Source organism: Sebastes fasciatus, chromosome 5 (genome assembly GCF_043250625.1).
Source record: "Sebastes fasciatus isolate fSebFas1 chromosome 5, fSebFas1.pri, whole genome shotgun sequence".
NCBI lineage: Eukaryota > Metazoa > Chordata > Actinopteri > Perciformes > Sebastidae > Sebastes > Sebastes fasciatus.
Window position 1 is genome coordinate 30189739 of NC_133799.1, and position 14230 is coordinate 30203968.

The following is a 14230-nucleotide window of genomic DNA, read 5'->3' on the forward strand; positions in this document are numbered from 1 at the left end:
CAAGGCCATCACAGCACGCACTCCAGCAAAAAGCTTTATGCTTTAACCGAGTTGAATCTAGCTGAACTGTAGCTGCAACTCAACGCGACGTCATCCGGCAGGGCTCCACATTCCTGGTCGATTACTTAGCAATGTGAAAGGTTTAATTCTACTGCTTACCTGGCAAAGAAAAAGATGCATTCCTACATTTATCTGCATTAGTGTGAACGTGGCCTTATTTGCAAACTGTTGCACCTTTTTCTCTTTTACACCCTTGAACATTACTCTCTCTCACTTTCAGCCTCTTTTCTCTCATCACACAGGTCCCCTGGAGCCCCGTTAACAAGCATGTGTTTGTAATTACATCCCTCTAGCCACCAGTGACATAGAGGTGCCCTGGCACAGAATCACTGGCAGCCAGTGCCTCCGCCTTAATGTTTGTGCCCCCTCCCAACCCTCAGCACCCCACCACGCCAACCCCTGTGCCCAAAATAGTTTAATGAGGAGCTTTTTAATGCCTTTATTATGGCAGAAACTGGCACCGCGCACCGAAGCCCAATGCCACGCCACCCCCACCTCGGCTCGCTAACTAACCGCCAGAGGTAATACTGTGTGAGCGCCTTGCCCTCAGGATTGGGGAACATTTAAAGCCTGTGTTGCCATTTTGTTTTTAATACGCTAACCCTTAACCACATACTGCTGCACGCACCTACCTCTGCATGCATCCTGCTTGCACGCAAAAACGCATTCATGCACAAACACACAGTTATACAGCTGTGCAATCAGGCATCCTCGGGGGCAGTGATTTACTACCCGGGACTATTTTATTAATTTAATTACGCATTTACAATCATTCTTCTCAGAGGAAAACAGGGAGAAAAGTGCTGCCTGTGAGTTTTTTTGCGGAGGCAGACAATCTCGTTTTATTTTACGGCCGAGAGAGAAAGATGTTGTTTTATTTTACAAGTGGCCTCAAGGTTTCCTTAATGTGTTAGAAACACAAAGGGTGTGTCCCGTAAAGCAGAGGTTTTAAATGCACTTTTTTGTTTTGTTTGGTTTCTTCTCTTTAAAATTTCCACGAGCACGTCGAGGGAAACAATCACTCACTGTAAAACAAATAGGGAAGTTTTTTTTAATTTTTTAATTTCATTTTCTAAACTCGAGCTGTCTGTCAAAATTAAACCGTTTTAGAGACAATGCCGGGCCTTCATAATAAATCTTAAGGATCTGCTTTTCGTTCCACTGTGTCATTATTTCTTAAACTGCGGATCAAAATGGGCCATTAGTCTGTGTCAGGAGGTTTCCCACATGACGAGTAGAAATGAGCCGTCGTTAGTTTGGGTCACAGCAGGCCGGGAGATGAAATTTGTAAGCTTCATCCTTGAAGGGGAAAAAATCTGTCACAACATGGTTGCTCCACCAGGATGTGAGCTGCATGACAAACCATGAAATAATGTGGCAACTCAGGAGAGCTGTTTGCCAATGCAACCATAGCTATGCTTCAGGACTTTACTTTGGGAGATTTATTTAGTTGCTAACTAATTGGTTCTTCTCGCTCAATCCCACGCTAAAAGTTTAAGAACTTTTTAAGAGACTCCAAATCTAGAGCCAAGAATGCCGTAAGTTCACAAGATGCAAAAAGACAACGTCTTATAATGTGTGAACGTCAGGATATAAATTGAAAACATAGTGGTGTAAAGACTTGATATAGTTTTGCGCAACACATTGTGCAAATGGAGTCGAGGCCCTGCTCTTGTCAAGTCATTTGACAAAAACAAGCCCCATTTTCTTGACTTCAATTTTCAGAAACACTACTGTACTCCCTCAGAACTTTTAACTTGTTCCTTGTTTCCCCCAAATTGCCATTCCAAACCACTCAAGTCACATTAACACATAATGATAATACAACAGGGTTTGACAGTTGAAAGTTAAAATTGTTGAAGAAGTTCAGACACAAAAGTCTTAAAGAAGTGCAAGTGAACTTGCGGTGTACAGTGCTTGTCCTGAAGGCGTACTCTGTCCCTTGTGTTGTAATCTCTACCAAAGACCACAGAACCAAATCTCAGTGCTGCACCGGGTCGCGACCTCGAGCTGAGAAGTTAGTGGGCGTATCACGCCAGTCATCTCATCACCTTTCTCTGTAGGGGCCCGTCAAAAAACGCCGCCATTTGCATGCATGGATCTGTCGTTAGCATGCGGCCGTCAGCTCTCAGGGAGGTTCGTCTGCGGTGGAAAGAATCAGTCAGCCGCCAGTGTCTGACAGAGCTCATTACTCACGTTACCAGCTGACGATGGCAAGGAGCCCCGGCTTCAAGTCAAGACATCCAGCATCGCCTGTTATTTGGGCCCTTCAAGTGCCGGGGCAGAACACACACAGACGCGGCTAAACACAGCCAGCGTAGCCACCAGGAATGTGTTTTTGCCTTATTTCTGTTGACGTGTAAGAGCGGCGAGGGAGAAGCATCTGTCTTCATTTTCCTTGAAACTCTATATATGCAGAACAAGCCTTAATGCTGTCATTACACGTACTGTCTTATTGCTGCAAATCAAATCCATGGTCGTGGAATTGGTAATAGATATAGCTGACAATCACTCTGTGTGTGTGTGTGTGTGTGTGTGTGTGTGTGCATGTTTCAACTGCAGAGGTGTGTACAGATTCTCTAAGGGCCAAACTGGAGAAGGGGCACCTCTTACGCACACAGACTCAGGGTTACATTTAGGATAAGGGTTTATTTTTGCCCTGAGGTCACACCAGAGGGGCACCTGTGAGGGGAACTTGGGCTGACAAGGGGGGCACTTGAGCCAATCAGAGGGGCACTTGGTCACTTGCTCCATCCAGGGGGAGTGGCTTTGTGTGCACTTTGGCCAATCGCAGGGGCACACTGTCCTGTCATAGGGGCATTTTGGCCAATCGCAGGGGGACACAGTCCTGTCATAGGGGCATTTTGGTCAATCATAGGGGCACTTGGGGTCATCCAGAAAGGTACTTATGCAGATCATAGAAGCACGAGGAGGGAACATAGTGACACTCAGGCGGATCAAAGGGCACTTGTCCCAATCAAACGGCCACTATAAAGGCCCACTATAGGGGTACTTGGTGACTTGGTCCATCCGAAGGGGCCCTTGAGGCAACCACAGGGGTATCAGTGCCAAACAGAAGGGCACTCGGGTGGACAAAATTGGGCCAACCTTGGGGGGCACCAGGGGCAAACAGAGGGTCCCTCATACAGACCAAAAGGGCACGTGGGACAACTAATGGTGCAAAGGACAACCAAAAGAGCACATGGTCCATCAAGGGGGACGCTGGGCTCTCTTGGGCCAATCAGAGGGGCACTTGGGATGGTTAGTGGTCCACTAGGGCCAAATACAGGGGCATTCAGGCAGACCACAGGGGCACTAAGGACATCCAGATCAGGCACTTGAAATACAGGGGCAACTAGTTGTGGTTCCAGGGGGGAATTTGAGTCAATGAGAGAAACACCTATAGGGCTGAACAGCAGGGTCAGTCAGGCAGAACAAAGTGACACTGGAGCCATTCAGAAGGGCATTGGGGCCAACCAAGTGGACACATGGACCATCAAGAGGAGCACTTGGGGAAACATAGGGACACTTGAGACAATCATAGGGGCATTTGGGCCAATAAGTGAGGCAGTTGAGCCACCTAAGGGCACTTTGTCCAATCAAAGGGCTGCTAGGTCTATCGGGGTACTTTTTAGCCACTGAAGTGCCCCTTAGCTGTGATATAAATTAGGGTAAAAAGAATGAGCAACTCCCGTCAGGGCAAAGATATATCATGACTTTCAAAAACAAAAGGCACTTTCCCATATGTCTTTTGTGGCAATCACTGATCCCCTAAATACACACAAAAACAAACACACACAGAAGGCACACACAAGCTCCTCCATGACTGATGTAATATATACACTAAACTACGACACCTGTTAACATTCACGTCTGTTACTGTGCGTGAGCATGGCCTGAATTATAGTGAAAAGAAACAATTTCCCACCACCACCGCCGAGCTTTGTACAACAAGTTGACTAACCTCTGGCCCGCAGAAGGCCGATTATTACAAGACTTCAGCTTAATGAAAACAGACACACACACATTAAGCCATCACAGGAAGAATGACTCGCAACAGAGATTACAGCATCCTCCGTGAGTCAAATGTGTGATATGCTTTATGAGGACGAGGGAAAACAAAAACACATGGATCCACTTTGATTGTTTAAATGGAGGATCTGTTGGCTTAACGGTGTCTAAGGTCGTGACACCCACATGCACAAAACACACACACACACACACACACATACACTCTCTGAACCCAAATCTGAATCCCATTTGTGCCATAAAATATTAATAATTGCGCACAGACATTTCGTATCCAGTATGAGAAAAGTGTAGATTAGTATGTGTGTGTGTGTTTGTACTTCTATCTTTGTGAGGACCAATTTGTGTTTTAGACCTTCCCTGTGAGGACATTTTTGGAGAGTGAGGACATTTTGGCCGATCCTCACGTCTTCAAAGGCCTGTTTGAGGGTTCAGACTTGGTTTTAAGGTTTAGGTTAGAATCAGGTTTAGGTTAGGGTCAGGGTAAAGGTTGGGGTGAGGCATTTAGTTGTGAGGGTTAAGGTTAGGGTAAAGGGCTGGGGAGTGCATTATGTTAATGAGTGTCCTCACAAAGATAGAAGTACAGGGATGTGTGTGTGTGTGTGTGTGTGTGTGTGTGTGTGTGTGTGTCAGTTGTTCAGCAGCTGGATGGATGAGGTGTGATGCTGGCTTTATTCTCCCATGACTAGAGGAGCAGCCAAGGAGCAGGGCAGCAACTTGCATGTCTCCGTCTCACATGATTCCTCACTCTGACTGACGGAGTGGAAGAGGCAAATAGTGACTTAACCTCATTACAGCTCCAACAAAAAAAACTACTATGTGGATTTGTTTTCAATTACAGTCTAATTTGGAATCCCTCCCCCATCCCACAGACACACTGACTGTTTTGGGGCCCTAAACAAACCAAATTAAAACTTCAAAAATATCTGTCTGGTACAGTGTCATTCTTATGGAAAATGCAAAAAAAGAAAAACACATAAAAAAAACACTAAAAATTATTAATTATTGTATATAGATAAAATATAATAAATAATCCCTGATTTTGTTGTCCCCAAATTTGTGCCCCAAATCCAAAAATTGTTACATCGACCCCAAATGCGTTATTTGTTTTAATTCCAAAATTTGTTATAAAACACCCAAAATCCAAAATGTTGTAGTGCACATCTCAAATTTGTCAAAGTTATAATCCCCACATTGTTTTTATAGTGCTCCCAAATACTAATTTTTTTTTACAGATAAGACAAATTTGTTGTTTGTTACTATCTTAAAATGTGTTTTTGCACATATAACTCAAATGTCTTACAGTGGTCCCAAAATCCCCAAATTTGGTATAGCTTATCTTGAATTTGTTATTTGCTAACCATTTGTTTTAAAATTCTTCATACTGGTCCCAAATCCCAAAATATGGTAGAGCACACTTTAAATTTGTTTTGTGTTAAAATTTCTCATTGCACCAAAATGTGATATCAAATATCACAATTCTCCTTTTCAAAAACAGGGTATGTTAAAATAAAATGTGACAGGAAAAACAAGAAAATGAGCCAGAGTGTTCACATTTGTAATTCCATTGGAGCCTCTGCTGGCTCATACCTGCATGTATATTTACACAATAACTTGCACTTAATTTCATGTGCAACAGTGCACCTGAACTGAATGTGTTGTTGTTTGTGTGTAGGAATATGATAGTGTGTGTGCATTGGGTGTTAGCTGGAATAAAAACCCAGCAGTGGTAATACATGGACTGAATTTATATAGCGACTCTCTACCTTACCAGACAAAGCGCTTTACAATTTACCTCTCATTCACCCATTCACACATACACCAATGGTGGCGAAGCCGCCATGCAAGGCACTGGCCGGCCCATTGGGAGCAAGTTGGGGTTTCTAAAGGGCACTTCGATATGCAACAGGAGGACCTGTGATTAAAAGGACGACCCGCTCTACCTCCTGAGCCACAGCCGCCCACTCACATCACACTGGTTGGAGTCTATTCCTCACCACATCTCCTCTGCGGTGGAGGATCCTCCACTCTGTGATATTAAACCCCGGTGCGGTGCGTCATCATGAGAAACCTACATTCGTCTGGCAACCTCGCAAAGCGCAGCAGTGCCCCCTTATTTCAGCAGAACAAAAGCTTTGAGCTGTCAAAAAGCACCCATCTGGAGCCAAACAGAGAGGCTTCATTGTTCTCCCTCCCTCCACCTCTCCTCCGCGACCCCATCTTCCTGTTGTGCTGGCTTGGCAGCGAGAAGGGGATTTTTATTTTGGTTTCTCTGCTGGAGGTCAAAGTTCCCTGGGATGTGGAATCAGAGGAGACGTTGCCATGTTTCCCCTCGTTTTTCAACCCTTCCCAGCGGTCCCTCTGGGGATAGCGAGCAGCGCATTTCATCTTCCATGAGAAAACGGCAGCGAGCCGCACCGTGGTGGAAGAGGCGGCGGCGCAGAGCTGCGTGATCACACGGCGTGCAGAGGTCTGTGCAGGCACGCAATCCAACGCAGGATGCGTATGCAAGCATGCGAGCGAGCACATGTGCTGCTGCAGATGATTTCACACACACACACACACACACACACACAGACACTTGGATATTGCTCAATGATTACTATTTATTTCAGGTTTCTGGGTGAAGAAAGAACGATGCACGGTGCAATATGATCGATTAGACACGTTTTTTAAAAGTAAATTTCAACCCTGTTATCCAAAGTTCTTATCAGGAACATAACTGTCCATCATAGTCGTGCATTGCATTCCAAACTATGGTTAGTACCGTAGTTTAGTGTTGCACCATTTCTCTGCAATCCAATGGACGTTTACACCAGACAGTTTGGGTACAAATTAAAAATCTACCTTCGTTTGAACTATTAATACCAGTGGTTTATATAATTGTGTTAAATTGGTCTTTTGATCATGTGGCGACGCTCTACGGACGTTGTAAAGCTGTTGCTGTGTTCCCTACAATTAAGCTGCTGTGTAAAATGTTATCATAACCAATAAGAATAATGGCTAAAACCACAAAAAAAAGACCCAGCTTTTTTATTTAAGTCTCTGGGTGGACGTGATGGAGCTCTTTAGGGGCCCCACGCCAATTACATCATTATCTTAACCAAGCTGACTTGAGGAGAGGCCTTGAGATCTTTTTTCTCCAAACACAATCAGATGAACATTAATCACAAAGGCCTTTTTTCTTTCCTCCTTCCACCTTAAATCATTTTTTTGCAGTCTTTCCTTTTTGCCCATGACTCACAGCAGAGATGTTTTGATGACACACCTCCGTGTGATGCCAGGTAAGCATCTGACACAGCGATGAGTGGGCTGCAGATGCGTCCGTCGGCGGCGGCGGCAGCGGAAGCCGCGGTGTTTCTGGACGACAGACAGACAGCACAGATGACTCTCCCTTGTTGTTGCGCAGCAGAATGATGAGTCATTAAGTGTTTTTAGGAGGCCTTTTTAGATGTCTGCCCTCCCCCTCCCCGGTTCAGCCCGGCTGTTCATTGCGAGTTAGGGGGGTTTAATATTTTCCGTGCACTGTGTCCAGGACATTTACAGTTGGCGTCAGGGTACGCTGTTGGTCTGAGGAGAGGCACTTTGAAGTGTTTGCGGTTTCGCCACATCTGCAGGCAAGATGTGCGTACGGAGGCTGGGGGATTCGGGGGATGGAGGCGGTTCAGGAGGAGGAGGTGGAGAGTTTCTGTCGGTGCTGCTAATGTCATGTGACAATGAACAACATCCCTTAACTCTTTCGCCGATCGCTCGGTCGATCGGAGCGGTGGTGCGGCGGTGGTGCGGTCGTTAAATTCTCATTTCTCATCGGGAGATGTGTGCAGCGTGCGCGTCTTCCACCGAGAACCAAATGTGGCATGCATCATGTGTTTGTGTACACAGACAGGGATCCTGTCCACAGGAAGAGGAGGATCATGGGGCTGCGCTGAAAGAGGGACTTTCCCAACATGTGCTTTTCATGTTGTCGGGGAGGTGTCTCGGCTATAATGTTGATAAATGCCTCACACTACCTCAGCCTCAAAACAAGAACACTCGCTGAGTTGATTAAATGCTTGTTAGTACAACTTTGCCGACTCATTATTTACAGTTTGTTTCTAAAAATAGACAAAAAAAAGCTATAAAAAGAGACTCCAAACATCAGCATCATGGTTTTAAAAGCCCAACCACAGGGCAGGGGTGAAGCCAGGGTGGTGCCGCGGTGCCCCATTAAACCGTACCGCGGTACCCGTTAAACCCCTCGTCAGACGCCGCTTGTCTCGGTCTGCTCCTCTTCTTCAGGGCCCAAACTTCACCCCGCAAGCCGCCAAAGCAAAGTGGAACGTCTATACAGAATTAAGCCCCCGCCGCAGGGACATCGATTTAATCATCAGTTTATGGAGCTGGATTTCGCTGAGCCCGTAGTCGCCGCGCCCACAAGTATTTTCACATTTCATTAGCTCGCGGGCTTTGCCAGGGTGGCGGCGGAGGCAGAGGGAGGCGGCGGTGAGCTGGTGTTGATCCCAGCGTTGGAATTTTGACTTCTTTACTTTCCACACTTTTATTCCGCCATATTCCTCTCTCCCTCCCAATGCTCCCAGACGCCAGCGCTGCCATTTGCAACCATTATTAAAGTCATATTTCACAGCTTAGTTCATAAAATCGCTCAACTTGCTTCAAATTAAGAGGGTTGCTCACCCCCCGTCTCCTCCTCCTCCTCCTCCTCATCCTCCTCCTTCGTTCCTTCTTGGCTCCCCGTACAAAGCATCAGAGAGAGAATGATGGGTTAGCGCTGGGTTTCACACAGTTTCTGCCATCGAGCTGTGAGCTGCCATCTCAGGTCAGGATCTCTCGACTCACATCAGGTTCAGGTTTGAGACTTGGCTCCTGTACACATGGCAGCACATTTCCTCACACCATAAATACTGTGATGACTGAGACTGTAAGTGCGACAGAGTCTCTGCCTGCACAGATACAGGCTCACTGTTGAGGCTTTTCACCAACCTGCTGCATGCTTGAGAAATAATCTACATGAATATCCAACCCTGTCTCCTACAAAATTACGTTCCCATAAACTGCATTCTCAATTAAGTTTTGAGGGAAACGTGTTTTCTCAGAGATTACGGTCACAGTTTTAAACCGTTTTAAACACGTGGTTAACAAACGAAACAAAAAACACAACTACTTAGTTTAGGTTTAGGCAACAAAAATAAGTGAACGTTACCTTTTAGTTTCACACGGCACACGAACAGTGGTCTCCTTGTTGAAAGTTTGTTTGACCCTCCCTTTAGTTGTAGTGGACTTTTTTGCATGTTATTCTCGTTATTGTTCCACGTAACTTTCAATAATGGTTGCCCAATCTACTATGTCACTTGCTGCGGCCTTCTGCGGACTATCACAATACGTCAAAGACAAACGTAATCTGCGACAAAATACGTTTCCCTCAAAACATATTTGAGAATGCAGTTAAATTGTATGGGAATGTAATTTTTAGGAGACACGGCTGGAATATCTCCTGCACTTATCATTTTTAGGGTGTTTACCTGCAGAAGACTTTCGACCAAACTCATATACTTGATTAAATTATAGTGTAAAGTATGATAGAATTGTATATTTATTCTGTCAACATCTACAGGTTAGTCCGTTCAGTTATTCACAGTTAGCTGCATCATGACCCCCAAACAAATCATTTTCAAGAAATGATCAATCTGTTGGTGTAATTATCACAATTTTAGCATTTAGCTTTTGAGCATCTTTCAGCTAATTTAAAAAAAACAACAACTTGTTTTTACAGCTCACGTTTACTGTTTAAGTTCACTCTCAGCACTCTCCAGGAGACCGCTGTTCGTGTCCCGTGCGTTAAGTTTCACTTTCACGTTACAATCAGCTGTTCGTTTGTGTCCCATGTTCACAAAGTTCAGCGTCATTTTCACTGTACAAACGTAGTGCTTTTAAGCCCACCAAGTAGTTTTTTCATAAACCTAACTAAGTGGTTTTGTTGCCTAATCCTAAAGGGGCGTAACAAAGCAACTCTATGTGATGAGTTGGGATGAGAACGTGTTGGATAAACCTACTGTACACTACCTGCTTAGTACCAAACAGCAGACAGACACAGTTAGAGACTAGCTGATGAAAAACATCTAGCAGCTAAAGAGCTCGATTTTCCTCTCAGGAGTTGGTAGAGACCAAAAACAGAGCTAAAAGAGAGTGAATATTGGTCTTAGAGTCATCAGGTTGACGCAAGGACACATTTGCCATGTCAAATTTATGACCATGTTGTGTCAACAGCTTGTTGCGCTTCCCCCAAGTGGCTAAAAAGAAATCCATGAATGCAGCTTTAAAGGTGACGAGGTTCGTCATCATTAATTTTGCACAGCTGCAGAATTAATGTGCTATCTGGAGCCATAGTGGCGGCAATTATGACAGTAACAAGTCAGTCCTCTAGCTGGATCTTGTGATGATTTTTAATTAGACTCTGCTGAGTTTTGTCTGAACATTTCTTTTTATGTCTTTTTGTTTTCCTACATTTCACTCACGTAACCTATTGCTTCTGCTTTTCAGAGGTGTTGCATGATTTAACTTTCACTTCCTTTCTAAACCCTTTGGGTTTTTATGATTCTCCCACACATTCCCTTTTTAACAGCACTGGATTTTTCCTTTAATTCCCTCATATGTGTTACTAAGCAAACAAACAAATAAACCTCCAAATAAACCTCCTGTGACTGTGACAGAAGTAAACAGCGATAAAATGTGAAAGAAAAGTATTTCCTTCCCACATCAGTTTAAATGTTTGATGTCAAATGTGAAACACTTTGATGCGTGCTTTAACTTGATCATTACCTCGAACAATTAGCGTCACTTATCATCTCAGTTCTACCCCAAATTACTTCTAACTATCCTGCTTCCCTGGAACAGTCGGCCCATATGAGGGGCAAATTACTATTAGGTTTGACTAAAAATGTCGCCCATGTGAGTCCAATAAATTTCCCCCTCACATCTTAACCACCGGAGTGTTTCAATGTTCCCCTTGTATACAAGCCCAGGAACACGACTGAACAATGTCTCCCTCCATCATAAACTCCTTTAGTGTGGTCTTAAAAGTTCACATCCTGTTTTCCTCCAAATGCAAACACCCTGCTTGAGGTTTAGGGATCTTCAAGTGAAACCAGGAGAGGAAAAAAACACACAAGAAACTTAAAGATGCTGCTGCTCCTTCCTGTGTGGGAAGAGAATAAGTCATTTCAGACTGAAAGAGGCATTCACTGTCTCTTCCTCTGTCTAATTGCTTGTGTAACTGATGAATCAGGAACATCCAGACTGTCCTCACCAAAAACACAACAGCATCGGTTATTTGTTACCTAATACGACCTACAGTATAATTATGTTTATCTGACAGGTGACCTCTCGTGATCGTATGAATTACGACTTTTGTGCTACACAAGAATAGGAGGAAGTAGCTTGACGTTGTTATCCGGGGTCTAAGAAAATATCCATCCACTGGAGTATTGCGAGATTATGTTTTGTGCAACTCTGTCTCCCACAAAATTACTTTCCCATACAACTAAACTGCATTCTCAATTATGTTTCAGGCAAAACGTATTTTCTCCAGGATTACGGTCGCAGTTTTAAACACGTGGTTAACGCAACAACATTACTTGTGAAATATTATGATGAAGATTTGCTACTCGTCAATCGTCTACACTCGTAAAAGGTCCATTACACTCAAGCGAGTTTCTGTCTTTGAGATTTCTGCCTCCACCCCGATACGATGGAGGTGAATAGCATTTTGTTTATGTGCTCACAGCATTGAAAAATTACATCTAAAATATTCTTCAGTAGTGTGTCTTTCCAGAAACGCCCCAATGTCTGAGCAGTTTTCATTGGGACTGTATTTCTACCGCAGAAACTGTCTGCAGTACTTTCCCCGACCTTATGGTTGCATGAATTGATTTGTGGCCACAAGGGGGTGGAAGAACTCCACAAAAAGCTGCTAAACACAAACCTCTGACATATTATCACCTTATAAAGATGTTGTGCCAAACGTGTTAGCAAACATAGACCTGTTAGCAGATCCAGCAGACACAGAGCAACGTGATCGGCTAATCCGGGAGAGGTGTTTGTTTCCACCTGATGAATGTAAGTCCAATACTCACTCTCTTTTAGCTCTGTTTTTGGTCTCTACCAACTGCTGAGGGAAATCTCTGTCTCTTTAGCTGCTAAACGCTCCACTATGTTCACCAGCTGCAGCTAGTCTCTAACTGTGTCTATCTGTGGTTTGCTGCTGAGCAGTTAGAGTACGGTGAGTTTATCAGAGCTTGTTTGATGAGAACAAAAGTTTTCTCTCCGTGGGTTTTCTCGTCACTGGGAGCGACCCCTTTAACATTACACACATTTTGTTCATTGCTAATATAAAAGATTTGATTAGTGGAGCTTTAATAAAGTGTTTTACTTTATAATAACCACACCTTGCAGAAACATTGTGGGAATAATTGATTTTAAAGAATTTGGCAGTAAACATTCGAAAACGTTGCCAATGTGGAGTTTTACAGAATAGTCCAATTACAACAGTTGGCGAGTATATGCGGCTTGCTCTCACATCGCCGTATAAATGGCATTCACACACACCAGGCTCCGCGGAATGAAATTGAATAATAAACTGTTGGCATCAAACCGCAACTTATTATGAAGGCCGAACCCCCACCGGCAGAAATGAGCTCTGCCTCCCGAGATCAAGAGACAGGAAATACCTGCCGCTGAAGGGCCGGCTCTCTCAGGTCCCAGCAGATTTACTGGAGCAGCTAATGGCTCCAGCAGCGGGGCCTGTTTCTCTGCCCTCCTTCTCATGAATACATCACATCACACTCGCACATGGGCCAAACACACACACACACACACACACACACACACACACACACACACACACACACAGGCAGATATACACACATGTATACACAAAGGTATTTTATGCTTAATTACAAGAAACGTTCTGCAAAATGAACCTTATAAATAAAAGTAAACAAGTGTTAACAGGCGTTTAGATCAAAAGGCACTGTGTAAGAAATACACAAGGGGTTGCATAGGTGGGGGTGTGTTGTACCAGGTACCAATGACACAATGAAATTCAATCCAGGAAGTCGAGTTTGAGCAACAGATCCGTGAGTTTCAAGGTTTATCAGATGCCAAAACACTGCAAGGTGGTCAGGCTGGTCTCATACACTGTTCGTAGCTATACCTATGAAAACTAATGCACTGTAATTCGTATATATCCCACGAAATTCGCATGTGATCCACGTAATCGTGAACCAGGAATTATAAAGAGCAACAAACACCACGTAGGGAGGAGGTCGGGGTGGATGGGTTGGTCAAAAAACATCGGACTTTCACCCAGGAGACCCACGTGTGAAACCAGAAGTCAACGTTGATTTATTTGTCAGGAAACTTCCGTACTTTCGCAACTCGAGTCATTTTAACCCAAACCACAATCTTTTACTAAACTAAACTAAGTAGTTTTGTTGCCTAAACCTAACTAAGATGATATTTTCCTAAACCAAGTTGTTTCCTGTGAAAACAGAAGTTTATTTAGACAAGACCGGAGCGAAAATTGATACGTGCGTCACGTGTTACTGGATATTCGTAGGAAATCGCATGAAAAATGGGGGATAACTTTTTGTAAGATATCATACGAACCGTTGTATGAGGATAGATTGAGGCAGTTTATAATACTCTGAGACTTGATCTCTTATCTTGATGATCATGAGGTAGCTAAACAGTAGAAATATGCCGTTCACATGACAAAGTAATCTACCAGGAATGTGCACTTGCGTGTATTTGACTGGCAGCATCTTGACTTCGGAAGTTCACTTTGCCACAATTCGTAAGGGCCATATTTCAAATATCAAACAAAAAAGTACAGTTTAGTTAGTGTTTACGCCAAATTCACACCAGGCAGCGGCAAAGTGCGGCTCGCCGCAATAATTACATTTTTCTGTGGCCGGGAGACGTGTTCATGTGTTTCACGCGGGAAGAAATTCTTTGCAACATGGGTCAACATGTCACAGGAGTCACAGGGTCTGTTTACTGATTGGCTGCGGGTCCTCTCTGGCCACACTTTGCTGCTAAAAGTTAAACATCTTCCAACTTTTGTTTGGCCGCAGTTCGACGCAGA

The 14230-nt window shown here is 44.1% G+C and overlaps 1 long non-coding RNA gene across 1 annotated transcript in view; it reads right to left on the bottom strand.

Annotated features, from left to right (window-relative positions):
• LOC141768265 (uncharacterized) overlaps positions 1-14230 on the bottom strand; it is a 33585-nt gene that overhangs the window by 15748 nt on the left and 3607 nt on the right. The window lies entirely within an intron of this gene.